Here is a 12,474-nt window from a genome sequence, read left to right on the forward strand (position 1 = left end):
TTTATATGCAAAACTTCCTAATATATATGGTAAGTATGAATAATTAGATTTTTGGTTGCAGAAACATGATTAGGAAGGTAAGTAGGAAGAGAGATAATGCTCTATCATAAATCCATTACCCAAATGCTACAAAGTTTCATCATGAGGATGAAATCACCCGGAAATATCATTCTATAAGTTTAGATATTAGAGTTTAAAGGCTTTTCCCTAAAATATATCTAATTCAACATTTTTGGAAAATGTGGCATAGTTTATTTTATATTTCATACAAATTAACAAGAGAGCTGTAGAATTTTTACCTTACATTGTGACTATTGGACAAACTGTAAGGAACATGTAAATTTGCAGTGTAAATAGCGATTTCTGGTCTTTCTCCCATCTTATCACAAAAATATATGTAAAGAAAGGAAGGGTTAAAAACACTATGGCAATATGAAATATTTACAGAAGTTTAACTTCAGTTTCTCATAGGAAATATCTCTAGCTCAATCCTCTATGAAAATAAAATGAGAAATAAAATCAATGATCTTTGACAACTACAAAAGAATAATCACAAATTATTTTGATAGCCTAAGATTAAAAGAATAAAAAAGACATAAAAGAATAAAAAAATACAATTCTGAAACAAAGAGAAATAAATTAGGAAATAAAATAGACAAAGCAATATTTAAGAAGAAATATGTTAAAATGTTATATTAAAAATTGGTGGAAACTTAGCTATTGTTTTTGCTATAAAGCTGATACAAAAAACCCTGGAGAGGAAAATATTTTGTTATCAAATAATTTGGGAATCAATCTAGAATTTCTCCTTAAATTATACAACAAAAAATTTCAGAAAGAAAATAATTCATAAACTATATCAGATACAAATAACTATTTGCATTTTGTCTTATTATGATGTTTTTTAAAAAAGATTTCTAAATATTTTATTAACAAAAACAAATGTCAAGAGAATTGACATAAAGCTAAAAGACTGCATATAAAACATAAAATTTTTTAAATGGAAATATGAGGAAAAATAAGCAACATTTTTATAAAAATAATAATAGATAATTTTTAAGTTTATTACATCATATAAAACATCAAAAGTTAATTAGGTAAGAGTAGAAACAGACAATATTTGTTTAAAGCATTTTAAATGACTAGCTTACAAGTAAAAGTATAAACATAGTGATAAACAAACATAACAAAAGAGCAAGTAACAAAGAATAAAATATAATTTACAATCTATCTTCTAACTGACAATATAAAATAACATTCAACTTTTCCTAAAGCAACTTGAAACAATATGTTATAATCCTTTAAAGATCCTTCAAATTCCTTATATATGTTAAGTATATGGTAGGAAATAATCACTGTTGTAACTAGCTTTTTAAATGACTTAAATACTGTCATATTTATACCGGCAAAATTTCGACACAATACATCTAATAATTGGAAATATTTAATTGTAATTCATACTGTACAATATCATTTCAAAGAATTTTCAAAAATATTAGACCATTTAAAGATATAAAATAGGAATTTCCTTGTGGCTCAGTGAGTTAAGGATCTGGTGTTGTCACTGCTCTGGTTCGGGTGGCTGCTGTGCCACAGTTTCCATCCTTGGCTTGGAAACCTCTCTCTGCATGCTATAGGTACAGCCAAAAAAGGATTAAAAAAATAGAAATTTAAAATTATACCATGTGGAAAAAATCAACAAGTAAACACTCTATTCAACTTGGTTAAACAAACAAAAATGGGAAGAAAAAAATCTATATATATATGTGGAATGGATAGACTGTGGTTGTGTGATTCTAGAGTCAAATAGAAAGAATCATGAGACTTCTAGATGGAAGTATTAGCTAGGCTAGTATTCAATATGCTTCTTAACATTTTGTCACAACATTTTTTTTTTTTTTTTTTTTTTTGTCTTTTTGCTTCTTCTTGGGCCGCTCCCGCGGCATATAGAGGTTCCCAGGCTAGGGGTCAAATCGGAGCTGCAGCCTCGGGCCTACGCCAGAGCCACAGCAACGTGGTATCCGAGCTGCATCTGCAACCTACACCACAGCTCAGGTAAACACTGGATCACCAACCCACTTAGCAAGGGCAGGGACCGACCCCGCAACCTATGGTTCCTAGTCGGATTCGTTAACCACTGCGCCACAATGGAACTCCCTCAGAACATTTTTTGACAGGTCAAATACTGTTAGCAATGAGTTTGAGTTTGCAAAAAACGTTACCAGTTTTGCCTTAAAACTTAAAATTTTTAGGAGCCCAGGTTTATAGAGCAACTAAAAGAGCATCCCAATTTCTAGATACTGCATTGGTGGGAGAGTTTAAAAGATCCTGCTAGAACAATCAGGCACTTTCTTTACCTGGTTACTCATTAGAATCACCTGGAAGTTTTTAACAACTGTTAGGTTCTAGCCCTACCTGGAATCAATTAATGCAGAACACTGGGGAGTCTGGCCAGGGCAAAGTTAGTTTCAAGAGCTCCCCAGGTGATTCTAATTTTCAATTAGAAAAAAAAAAAAAAAACCCACTGAGTTATAACCTTCTGCTTTAACCTGTGAACTTTTGGTCAGACCCAGAACAGACAACAGTAGAACAGAGATTCTAGCAATTAATATTTCAAATCAAACCTTAGGCATCATTTACAGCCAAAGCACCCTTAAAGCCCCCAAAGGAAGAAGTAAAGATGGGAAGGGCAAAGATATATCTGGCTACTAGGGGGATAAGTGAGGTATCTCGCGTCTCCTGCAGAGCCCAACACAGCCTTTGCATCAAGGCAGCCAAGGCAGAAGCAGAAGGCAGTTTGAGCCAGAGGAAGCTTATAGTTGGGTGAGTTCTGATCAGTTTTTTCTGTTGTCTTGCCTTCAGAGATCCTTCACTACCCTATTAGGATAAAATTGCATTTGAAATTGTATATGCTTCCCCAGAATTTCTCTGAAACCAACTCCAGCCAAGGCTGAAATGTAGCCTGAATTGTAATCCCTCAAAAATTAACTTTGAATGCTGGTGAAAAGTAACATGGTTTTACTGAAGTAAATGATACACTCATAGTTTAGTGATTTTGTGATCCAACAGAGAAAAAAATCTGAAATGTACTATATTTTAAGAAGAAGGAATAGTAGGCCGAATACGGCTTTGAATCACTAAGAAGCCTTGCATAAAATTGACATTATTAATAAAATGTTAGATTTGCATCCTCATTTTTCCCATTCTAGGAAAAAAAACTTTTTTAAAAATACATTGCCTTAGAATAGTATGTAAGTGGAGGAATCTCATTTTGCTTCAACTTTTACTTTCTTTTAAGAAAAGCACAAACACTTGTTATGGCATATATATGACTTCTTACCTTTATTTAAAATTCAGTGAAGGTGTTTAAAATAATGTTAAAGCCTATGACTTCGGAGACTTTCCTTTACAGCAGGCATGGTTTGCAAACGTTAATGCTATTGTTCTTTCCTCAGTAATTAGTTAAATGGGCCCAATCATGGAAAAGCTGAAGGTTTTTTTTTTGTTTGTTTGTTTTAACAGGTAAGGGGAGCTTTGCTTTTGGTCCTCATGGATATGAAAGATAAAGTGTTCTGTCTGTTGCTGACAACCCTCTCATGTGACAGTGAGGGAAGCCAGCCAAGGCATGAGGCTGAAACCTCAAGGGGAGAATAGCTAACAAGAGTCTCAGAATGAAGCCAAGGAATGGAGTCCTGCCTGAAGCTAGTCCTACTTCTGACCCCTCGGATGGGTAAGTCAAAAATTTTATTTTCATGCTTAATGGTTTTAGGTGTGGTTGGCTGTTGTTTACAGAAGTAAACATTTTAAATGATAAATCCAGTGTAATCCGACATTTTCTTAGCCTTGTCTTCAGTTATATTATATCACCTCAGAACCTTGGAAAGAGCAAAGAAAAAATTTAAGTGGGAAGTAAATGATTAAAAATAATTATCAGATATGCATCAATTCACGGCGCTAAATCTTGTACTGAGTCTAATTGTGTTCCTTCTCTTTTTGTTGATGAAAGGAAGGCAAAATAGTGTTTAGTTATTTAACTTTTGTTTGGCAATTATATGGATGTGCTTTATAAGGGTAATGACTTTGTCATAGTAAGAAAACATGGTTCATTCTTTCTCATGAAATGAGATTCAAATTATTTCCTATGTCGAATATTATTCATATGATTGAATTTATATGTCCACAAATAGATACGCTTATTGTAGAAACAATTTGTGATAGAGGAACAGTTTGTTAATTTGAATATTTTAAATTTTATAACTTTATAAATACGTTCTCAACCTAAATAAAAGAGAGAAACTGAGAGAAGCTTGGGGTAAACATAAATTGCATTTATAAGGGAAAAGCAGAGGGATTGTGTAGTTCAAGACTCACAACTGAAGATAACTACAGGTAAGTCTGTTGATGGTTTGGGGTGAGCTATTTTTGTGAGAAAGAATGCAAAGAAGGGGGAGTCCAGCCAGAGTCCAAGCAGCAAGTCCATTGGCTTGGTGGATATTCGCTGGTTGATAGAGAAGTTTGGGTCTTCTGTAAATAAGAAATTTATGATAAACCAGTCTCCCAGTTCTTAAGTTTAAATGGCTTTCATGTTTCTTAATCCACCAATCAATGAGCAGGCTTCTCAAGATGCAAGCACTGAAAGTGCTATTGGACATTATAGGAGATCTGTTCTAGCAAAATAAAGCAGCATTTCTCAGGGACGTGACTGAAATAAATGCATAAGTAATTCAGAGCTAAAGTTAATGAAGGGGCAGTGATGGTTTCACAGCCTCATTAGGTACTGGTGTCTGAAAGAAAGTCCATTTTGATAAATAACTTTATACAACTGATTATTGTGTTTTTATAATGTACTTCTAAAAACTAAGTCAATATGAACCATTGGAAAATATAATAGATTCTGATGTTAAGAAGTTAACCCAACTCCTTCGTATCTCCACAAATGTGCTGTGGTCTTGGGGTCTTCAACAATGAACTGGAAATATAAGATTATTACTTGATAGAAGCTTTATGTTTTACCTAGGTAATGAATGAAACTCTTGTTTCAACACTTAGCATATAATAAAAACTTAATACATTTTCCCTACTCGTAGTATTCATGTTTTAACTACCATATCTGCATGTGTTCATTTCCTCTGCTAACAACTGCAAGCATTATTCGACCAAATTATTTTAAAAGCTTACTAAGACTGCTCCCAACTATCCACAAACACATAGCCTTTTTGACCTCTACTTTAATGGTAGAATGCTTATTTTAAAATTGCAATTATGTTTCTTTCAATTCTCTTTTTTGAATTTATGTATCCTTCTATCCTAAAGTTAAATCCTAAGACATGGCCTATAGAACACTAAATAACTTAGATCTCCAGTCTATCTTTTGCCATCATCAAACAAACTTTCCACCACCTTATCCTGCCAATGTGCTATCTAGCCTTTGTGTTTTTGTTTAATAGTATGCTCTTTCTTTTAATGGTCTTCGCAGTAGCAATTCCCCCACCTAAAACTTGTAATCTGTTCCTTTACCCCATCTCCATACATCTAACTCTTTGTATTTCACATTCTATCTTTACTCAATCAAGTAATTTTCCCTAAATACCCCAGTCCCACTCCCAGAATAGTGTATGCACCTAAATTATCTATGCCTCTTCAACTATCTTTCTTAACAGTCATCATACCCATATTTAGTTTTTCCATATGTATGATCCTTCTTAGCCATATGGTCTGTTTTGGCCAGTGGAATCAGTAGCAGATAGGTAAATGCTTTATTATTGAATATATGACTGGGCTTATCCTCCTGAATTTGTACCATGAGACTCTCTTGCCTTGAGCAGTCACTGGCTGAAGGGCATGTGCAACATGTAGAGTGAACTTGAGCTCAGCACTCAGCTTGGGATCAATCTCTGACAAGCCCAGAAAACATCAGCTGAATCCCTGCTGACCATGAGATAGGGGATTAAGAAATGAATGTTTATTGTAATATGCCAATAAGTGCTGGTGTAGCTTGGTGTGCAAAATTATACACACACACACACACACACACACACACACACACACGTATACCTCAAAACAGGACAACTGAGGTTTGGCAGTTAGAACTAAGTATTGGAAATATGTTTATTTTGCTAGGAATTTCTCCTAAAGAATTCATATATTTGTAGAAGATTTATTTTGGAAAAAAGTATATGAACTTGAATACATTCTAGTACTAATTTACCTGTTCCCCCGGCCCAACCTCATAACCCAGAATTAAAGATAAAATCATCAAGACAACAAAACTGGTGGGGTACTTACTAATCTAGCCCTATTAGAGCTGAAATGCTGTGTGAATCTTCTTAAATCTTCGTAAACCTGATATTGTCTTGAATTCTTTCATCCTGAAGCTTAAAAATTTATTCATGACAAGAATTTATGCCACAAAGATTAAGAGCATGATTCTTCACCTTCATTGAATTAGGAATGGCATTTATTCCAAGTGAGGAATCTAGAGATTACAAAAGACCCACTTCCATGTAAATAATTTGAGTTCATGTTGATTTGATAGTCACATAACACTTCTGAGTCTCCATATGTTATACTTTATTAAGCCTTATCTCCCACATGCTATGCATAAATGAGTTTTGTATTTGTTTGATGCTTACTTTTTTTGAGCTAAGTGAAACATACACATATATTCTAGTAAACTTTGCCTTGCTATATTTAGCTCATTGTTTTAGACAGTTTTATCTTTTGTGGTGTGTGCCTATGACAGAGAGAGGGGGAGGAGAGAGAGAGGGAATACAAACTCAATGTTTCTATTTTTCAGTCTTCCAATATTTTATCTAACGATTTGATCAGTGTGACATCAGTGGTCTTCATTAGAGTATTTCATAAAACACTGAACTGGATATATCTAAGCATGAAGACTTTCACTACATATCAGCTCAGGAATTATTACATATTGTTGATTTAAATTATTTAGATAACTACTTCAATATTTACTTCTACTTTTTTGCAGTATACTATGAGCTGATCTTGACTGTTTAAAGATTCTTGCCAGTGTTAATTTTTGGAGGGCATCCACATATTCTAAAAAATAAAATAAAATGATCCCACTACACTCCTGAATGTTTCAAAACTATAGTTAGAGAATTTTTAATCATACATTTGAGATAATACTACATTATTTCTGTATGTTTTTATGCAGTCATTCTGTTTACAAATAAGAACATGAGAATGCAGTTCTCATTATAATACAAAGTGGACTGGGTGCTTTCTCAGGAGACTCATAGTAAAGTTCACAGCTATTTTTAAATGGTTCAGAGTAAATATTTAAATTTCTCATATTTCTGCACACTAACTCCAGGGGAAAAAATAAAAGTTATAAACCATAAAAAATGTTTTGAATGAACCAAAGATTTTCCCTTTGTTTTCCTCTATGGTGACAGCTAAGAATGGTGAAAGAAATTGTTATAATGACTATTCTGTGATTATCTTGATGGAGTGAAAATGATACTCAAACATTCCAACAGATTCTCATGTGAGCAATGATATATTTGTTAGCCTAAGTTTAGTTCAGAGATATATATTTTTAAATAGTATTACTTTTTTAATATTTGAATAAGGCTCTGCAAAGGAATACAAGAGGTTTAACTAGAATATTGATTTGAGGAACATTGATATATTGTTTGTCATAAAATACATACTAGTTCTCTGTTTATAAAATATTTCATTATGGAGTTCCCATCGTGGCACAGTGGAAACGAATCTGACTAGGAACCATGAGGTTATGGGTTCGATCCCTGGCCTTGTTCGGTGGGTTAAGGATCTGGCATTGCCGTGAACTGTGGTGTAGGTTGCAGATGCAGCTCAGATCCCATGTGGCTGTGGCTGTGGTTGTGCAGGCCGGCAGCTGCAGCTCCGATTCGACCCCTAACCTGGGAACTTCCAAATGCTGAGGGTGTGGCCCTAAAAGAAAAAAAAAATTCATTATGAATCCACTAGAAGTGATTAATATATGAATCTATAAGCGAATAAATAGTTAATCATCTCTAAACTGCTCTTTAGAGATTTTGAGAGATTCTTTAGCTTTTTGCCTGACCTATTAAAGTGTTTCTAAAAAGTTTGAAATCCTGTCATTTAGTCCTCGATAGTCAAGGTAAAATTCCATCATCAGAAGTAAAAGACCTACAAATGCCTGAATAGATGCTAATTTCTCACAGTCTAACTCACTGTGACATACTTCTTAAAACTATTCTGTTTAAATATATACTGTCCTTGTGAAAATATTAAAAGGCAATTCTTTCCACACTAAACATAAATATTTGAGGCAGAGGTGTGCCACAATATACTTTTATTTGCAATTTACTTCACTTCTGTTAGTGGTTGCTAGCCCATGATATATTTCGTCTGTAAGATTTTAGAACTAATAGTAACATTTATCTTTGTAAGTCCAGTAGTGTTTTGTGTGAGAAGGTACAACAGATAAGCCTGATATGTCTAAAAGTGCACATCAGTTAATTGTGAGCATATGTTCATTGTCTTTCCCTTCTGTTACCTGCTTTATGGAATGTGTAGTAGTTTATTAACCCCACCTATAATAACAGATCTGGTGGACTGTCAGGAAAAATTATGCAGTTTGTTTTCTTTACTCCTTTCTTGTATTGTTTATGTATTTATGTATTTATTTATGAGGCAAAAACAAAAGAAGGAGCCTTGGATTATCAAAATAAAAAAAAAGTATACTGTGCACTCTGCATATGTGACAGATTCACACATTTGGAAGCTTCTGTTCTTAGTTTGTTACTGATATTCACCAATCCAGATTCAAGTAAAGTGGTTATTGACATCATCAAGGAATTGGCTTAAATTTTGATTGACTCTTAAGACTTATCTGAAATTCTTTAATATTTGTTTCATGAAGCAAAAAAATTACCAAAAACAGCATGGCCCCTTTGAAAAGGAAGAAAGCACTCTGGGAACTTAGATCTCTGAAAAGCATGATCATGGGCATGGGTTAGCTAGATCCAATTAAAATGAAGCCTTTGAATATGAGTTAACCAAGCCTCAAAAGAAAAGCAGGATCCAAATAAATGTAGTTTTTTTTTTTTTTTTAAAGAAGACTAAGAGAATATGTAGAAAATCAGGATATGTATAAAATACATATTAATTTGAATAGTATAAAACATATTTAAAAATCATGTTATGACTAGTATTCAAGTTCCTAAACTATTCATACGTTGTTTGAATATTTTATTCATTAAAAGTCCATATGTGTTAGAGAATGTGAGGCAGTGACAGCTGGTTAAAATGTGATAATACTATTAAAAAGCATATACAATTACTTCCCTAAGGAATATACACCCCTGCCAAAAAAGAAAAAAAAAAAGTAAGGAGAATGTTGCTTTGGCATTGGAGAGAAAGCCAGTGCCCCTGGAAGGTTATAACATGAAAGAAATCTATTTCTAATGAAATCTGTATCTCAAAAAGAGAATAGTTAATTTCATTATCAATAGAAGCACTAAGAGTGTTGTCATCAAATTCCTCATTTGTGGTTCACTGCAGTGCATTACAATCAAAATATATATCATTAAATTATCACAGAGTATATCATCTAATCTGTACTATATGACAACTGCTAAAAATATACTGCCAAGGAATAACATACAAAAGCAATTTTATTTATCTAATTTTCAACAAGCAAATAACAAATTGTTTTCCTTTTCCTAATCAAGCTTTTGTCAACTATATTCCAAACAAATTCAGCTGTGTACTTAATATTATCAAATAGATTTAGAAATAGATCTAAAATATATCATAAACAACAAGCCTTGTTTATTGTATATTTTACCTTAAGATACTGAATATGGTCAAAAGTAAGTGCTTATAATTATCTAACATATAATAGCAATCATCCAAAACAATAAGAAACGTTTCTATATTTTCCAATAATTAAAAAACTTGTAATATACAATACAATTTTTTGTTGATAAATTTCTCTAAACTTATGATAATTGGTTATAAAACATCATTTAGTTTTCTTAAGGGAAAAAAAACAAAATGCCACAAGTCATTAGAGAAATAATTGTTCCTTTGACTATGGTAAAAAATAAGAGATACACTACATAGGGAGTATTAAATTGTACTTCTCTGACAGCAAATATTACTGAGTCAAGCATATAAATTATGCTTAAATTATTAAAAATAACTAAATTTTTACATTATGTTAGCAAATTATGTTGATGCTCAATGACAACCATAGAGTTGATTGTCATAGAATTTGCCTTATCATTCACTTGTTCTTTGGTTTTTGTTTTGTTTTCAGTACTATTAACAAAATGACTTCATTAAATGTAAACATTCAAAAATTACCCCATTTTTAATACTGTGAGAGAGAGAATATTCTCTCTCTTTCTTGCTCTTACTTTCACTCTCTGAATTTATCAGAAATCTAAAGTAGTTGACATGGATTGAACCCTTCCTGACTTTTGATAGACCATTTTCTTGTCATTCTAGAAGTTCAGTTTTATTATTTAATTAAAGAGAGTTTTAGGGTGGAGATTTTTTGAGGTGTTTTAATTTATCTTATTATCCTGTTTTTAAGATGTTGAATTATGTACAGTAATTTACAGTTTGATTTTACAGTATTAAGAATTTTGGCAAATGTGTATAGTCACATAATCACTATCATCAAGTATGAAACTGTTTTATTACCCCTGTCCCTTTTTTGTCAACTCCTGCTTTAGGGCAGTTATAGCCACTGATCTATTTCATGATCCTGTAGTTATTTAATTGTCAGAAAGTTGTATCAGTAGAATAATACAATATGTTGCCTTTGAGTCTGACTTTTTTTTCCTGCAACGTAAGACATTTGTGATCTATCCATGTTGTTAGAAAATATCAGTATCCTTTTCTTTGTATTGCTGAATATCATCCCATTATATGGCTACATCGGGGTTTGTTTATTCATTCCCCAACTGAGGGACATTGGAGTAATTTCCAGGTTGAAATGATTACAAATAACCCACTATTCAAATAATGCATTTATAAGTTTTTATGTAAATATAGGTTTTCATTTCACTCAGTTAAATATCAATAAGTGGGTTTGCTGGGTTGTATGCTAAAGTCTATGTTTAACATTTAAGAAGTTGCCAAGCTGTTATCCAGCATTGCTGTAATGTTTTACATTTTTATCAGCAATGAATGAGAATTCCAGTTTTTTGACAATCTCTGTAATCTTCAGTAGTCAAACCTTATTTTACATTTTCTAATATGTGTATAGTAAAATCTTATTGTGCTTTTAGTTTGCATCAGTGACTGAGAATGTTGGGCATATTTGCCTGTGCTTATTTGCTATCTCTGATTCTTTGGTGAAATGTTTCTTCCAACTGTTTGTCCATTTTTGCAGTGGGACTGTTTGATATCTGAATACTGAGAGCTTTTTTTTTTTTTTAATATTCTGACACAAGTCCTTTATAAGACACAATTTGCAAGTATTTTCTCCAAGTCTGTGGCTTCTCCTTTATTTCCCTTAATAGTGTATTCACAGAACATAATTTCCTAATATCAGTGAAGTACAATTTGTTGTTTATGGGTCATGCATTTCCTGTCATATCTAAAATGTTTTGTCTGACCCAAGGGATCACAAATTTCTCCAGTGTTTTATTCAAGAAGATTTATGATTTTAATTTTTAGTTTGGTTCATAATCTTTTTTGAGTTAATTTTTGTATGTGATGCAGAATGTGGATTTTTTTTTTTTTAACTTGGACATCTGTTCTAGCAACGTTTGTTAAAAATTTTTGAACTTTACTTAAAAAGTAACCTTTGCAACTTTAAAATCTTTTGGCCAGGTTTGGTTTACCTCTAGACTCTCTATTGTATTCCACTCATCTATAGTTTAATAATTTCTTTACTATAACAACGCCATGATTACAGTAACTTTATACTAAGTATGGATGTTAGATTCTAAGTCCTCCAATTTTATTCCCTTTTTAAAAATAATTGTATAGGAGTTCCCGTCGTGGCACAGTGGTTAATGAATCTGACTAGGAACCATGAGGTTGTGGGTTCAATCCCTGGCCTTGCTCAGTGGGTTAATGATCCGGCGTTGCCGTGAGCTGTGGTGTAGGTTGCAGATGTGGCTCGGATCCCACGTTGCTGTGGCTCTGGCATAGGCCGGTGGCTACAGCTCCGATTGGACCTGGGAACCTCCATATGCCGCGGGAGCGGCCCAAGAAGAAACAAAAAGACAAAAAAAAAATAATAATAAATAAATAAATAAAAATAATTATATAAATTTGAATGAATTCACCATGTTTTAGGATAAGCTTGTTAAATTCTATTAAAAAATCCTGTTATGATTTTGACTTAAAATACATTAAAGGTATGGATCATTTTAGGGATAAATGACATCTTAACTTCCAACCCATAAAAATGGTATAGTTTTCCATATTCTTTGATTTCTTCCATAAGCCTCTTATTGTTTCAGCACACAAACATCACAT

At 32.8% G+C, this 12,474-nt stretch overlaps 1 long non-coding RNA gene across 1 annotated transcript in view; it reads left to right on the top strand.

Annotated features, from left to right (window-relative positions):
- The window catches only part of LOC110255839, a 322,197-nt gene continuing 312,304 nt past the window's right edge, over positions 2,582–12,474 (top strand). Inside the window, exons 1-2 of the long non-coding RNA XR_002336718.1 lie at positions 2,582–2,823; positions 3,523–3,730. This is a non-coding gene — a long non-coding RNA (uncharacterized LOC110255839). The remainder of the gene's footprint in view (positions 2,824–3,522; positions 3,731–12,474) is intronic.

The sequence above is a fragment of the Sus scrofa genome, chromosome 11 (assembly GCF_000003025.6).
Source record: "Sus scrofa isolate TJ Tabasco breed Duroc chromosome 11, Sscrofa11.1, whole genome shotgun sequence".
Classification (NCBI taxonomy): domain Eukaryota; kingdom Metazoa; phylum Chordata; class Mammalia; order Artiodactyla; family Suidae; genus Sus; species Sus scrofa.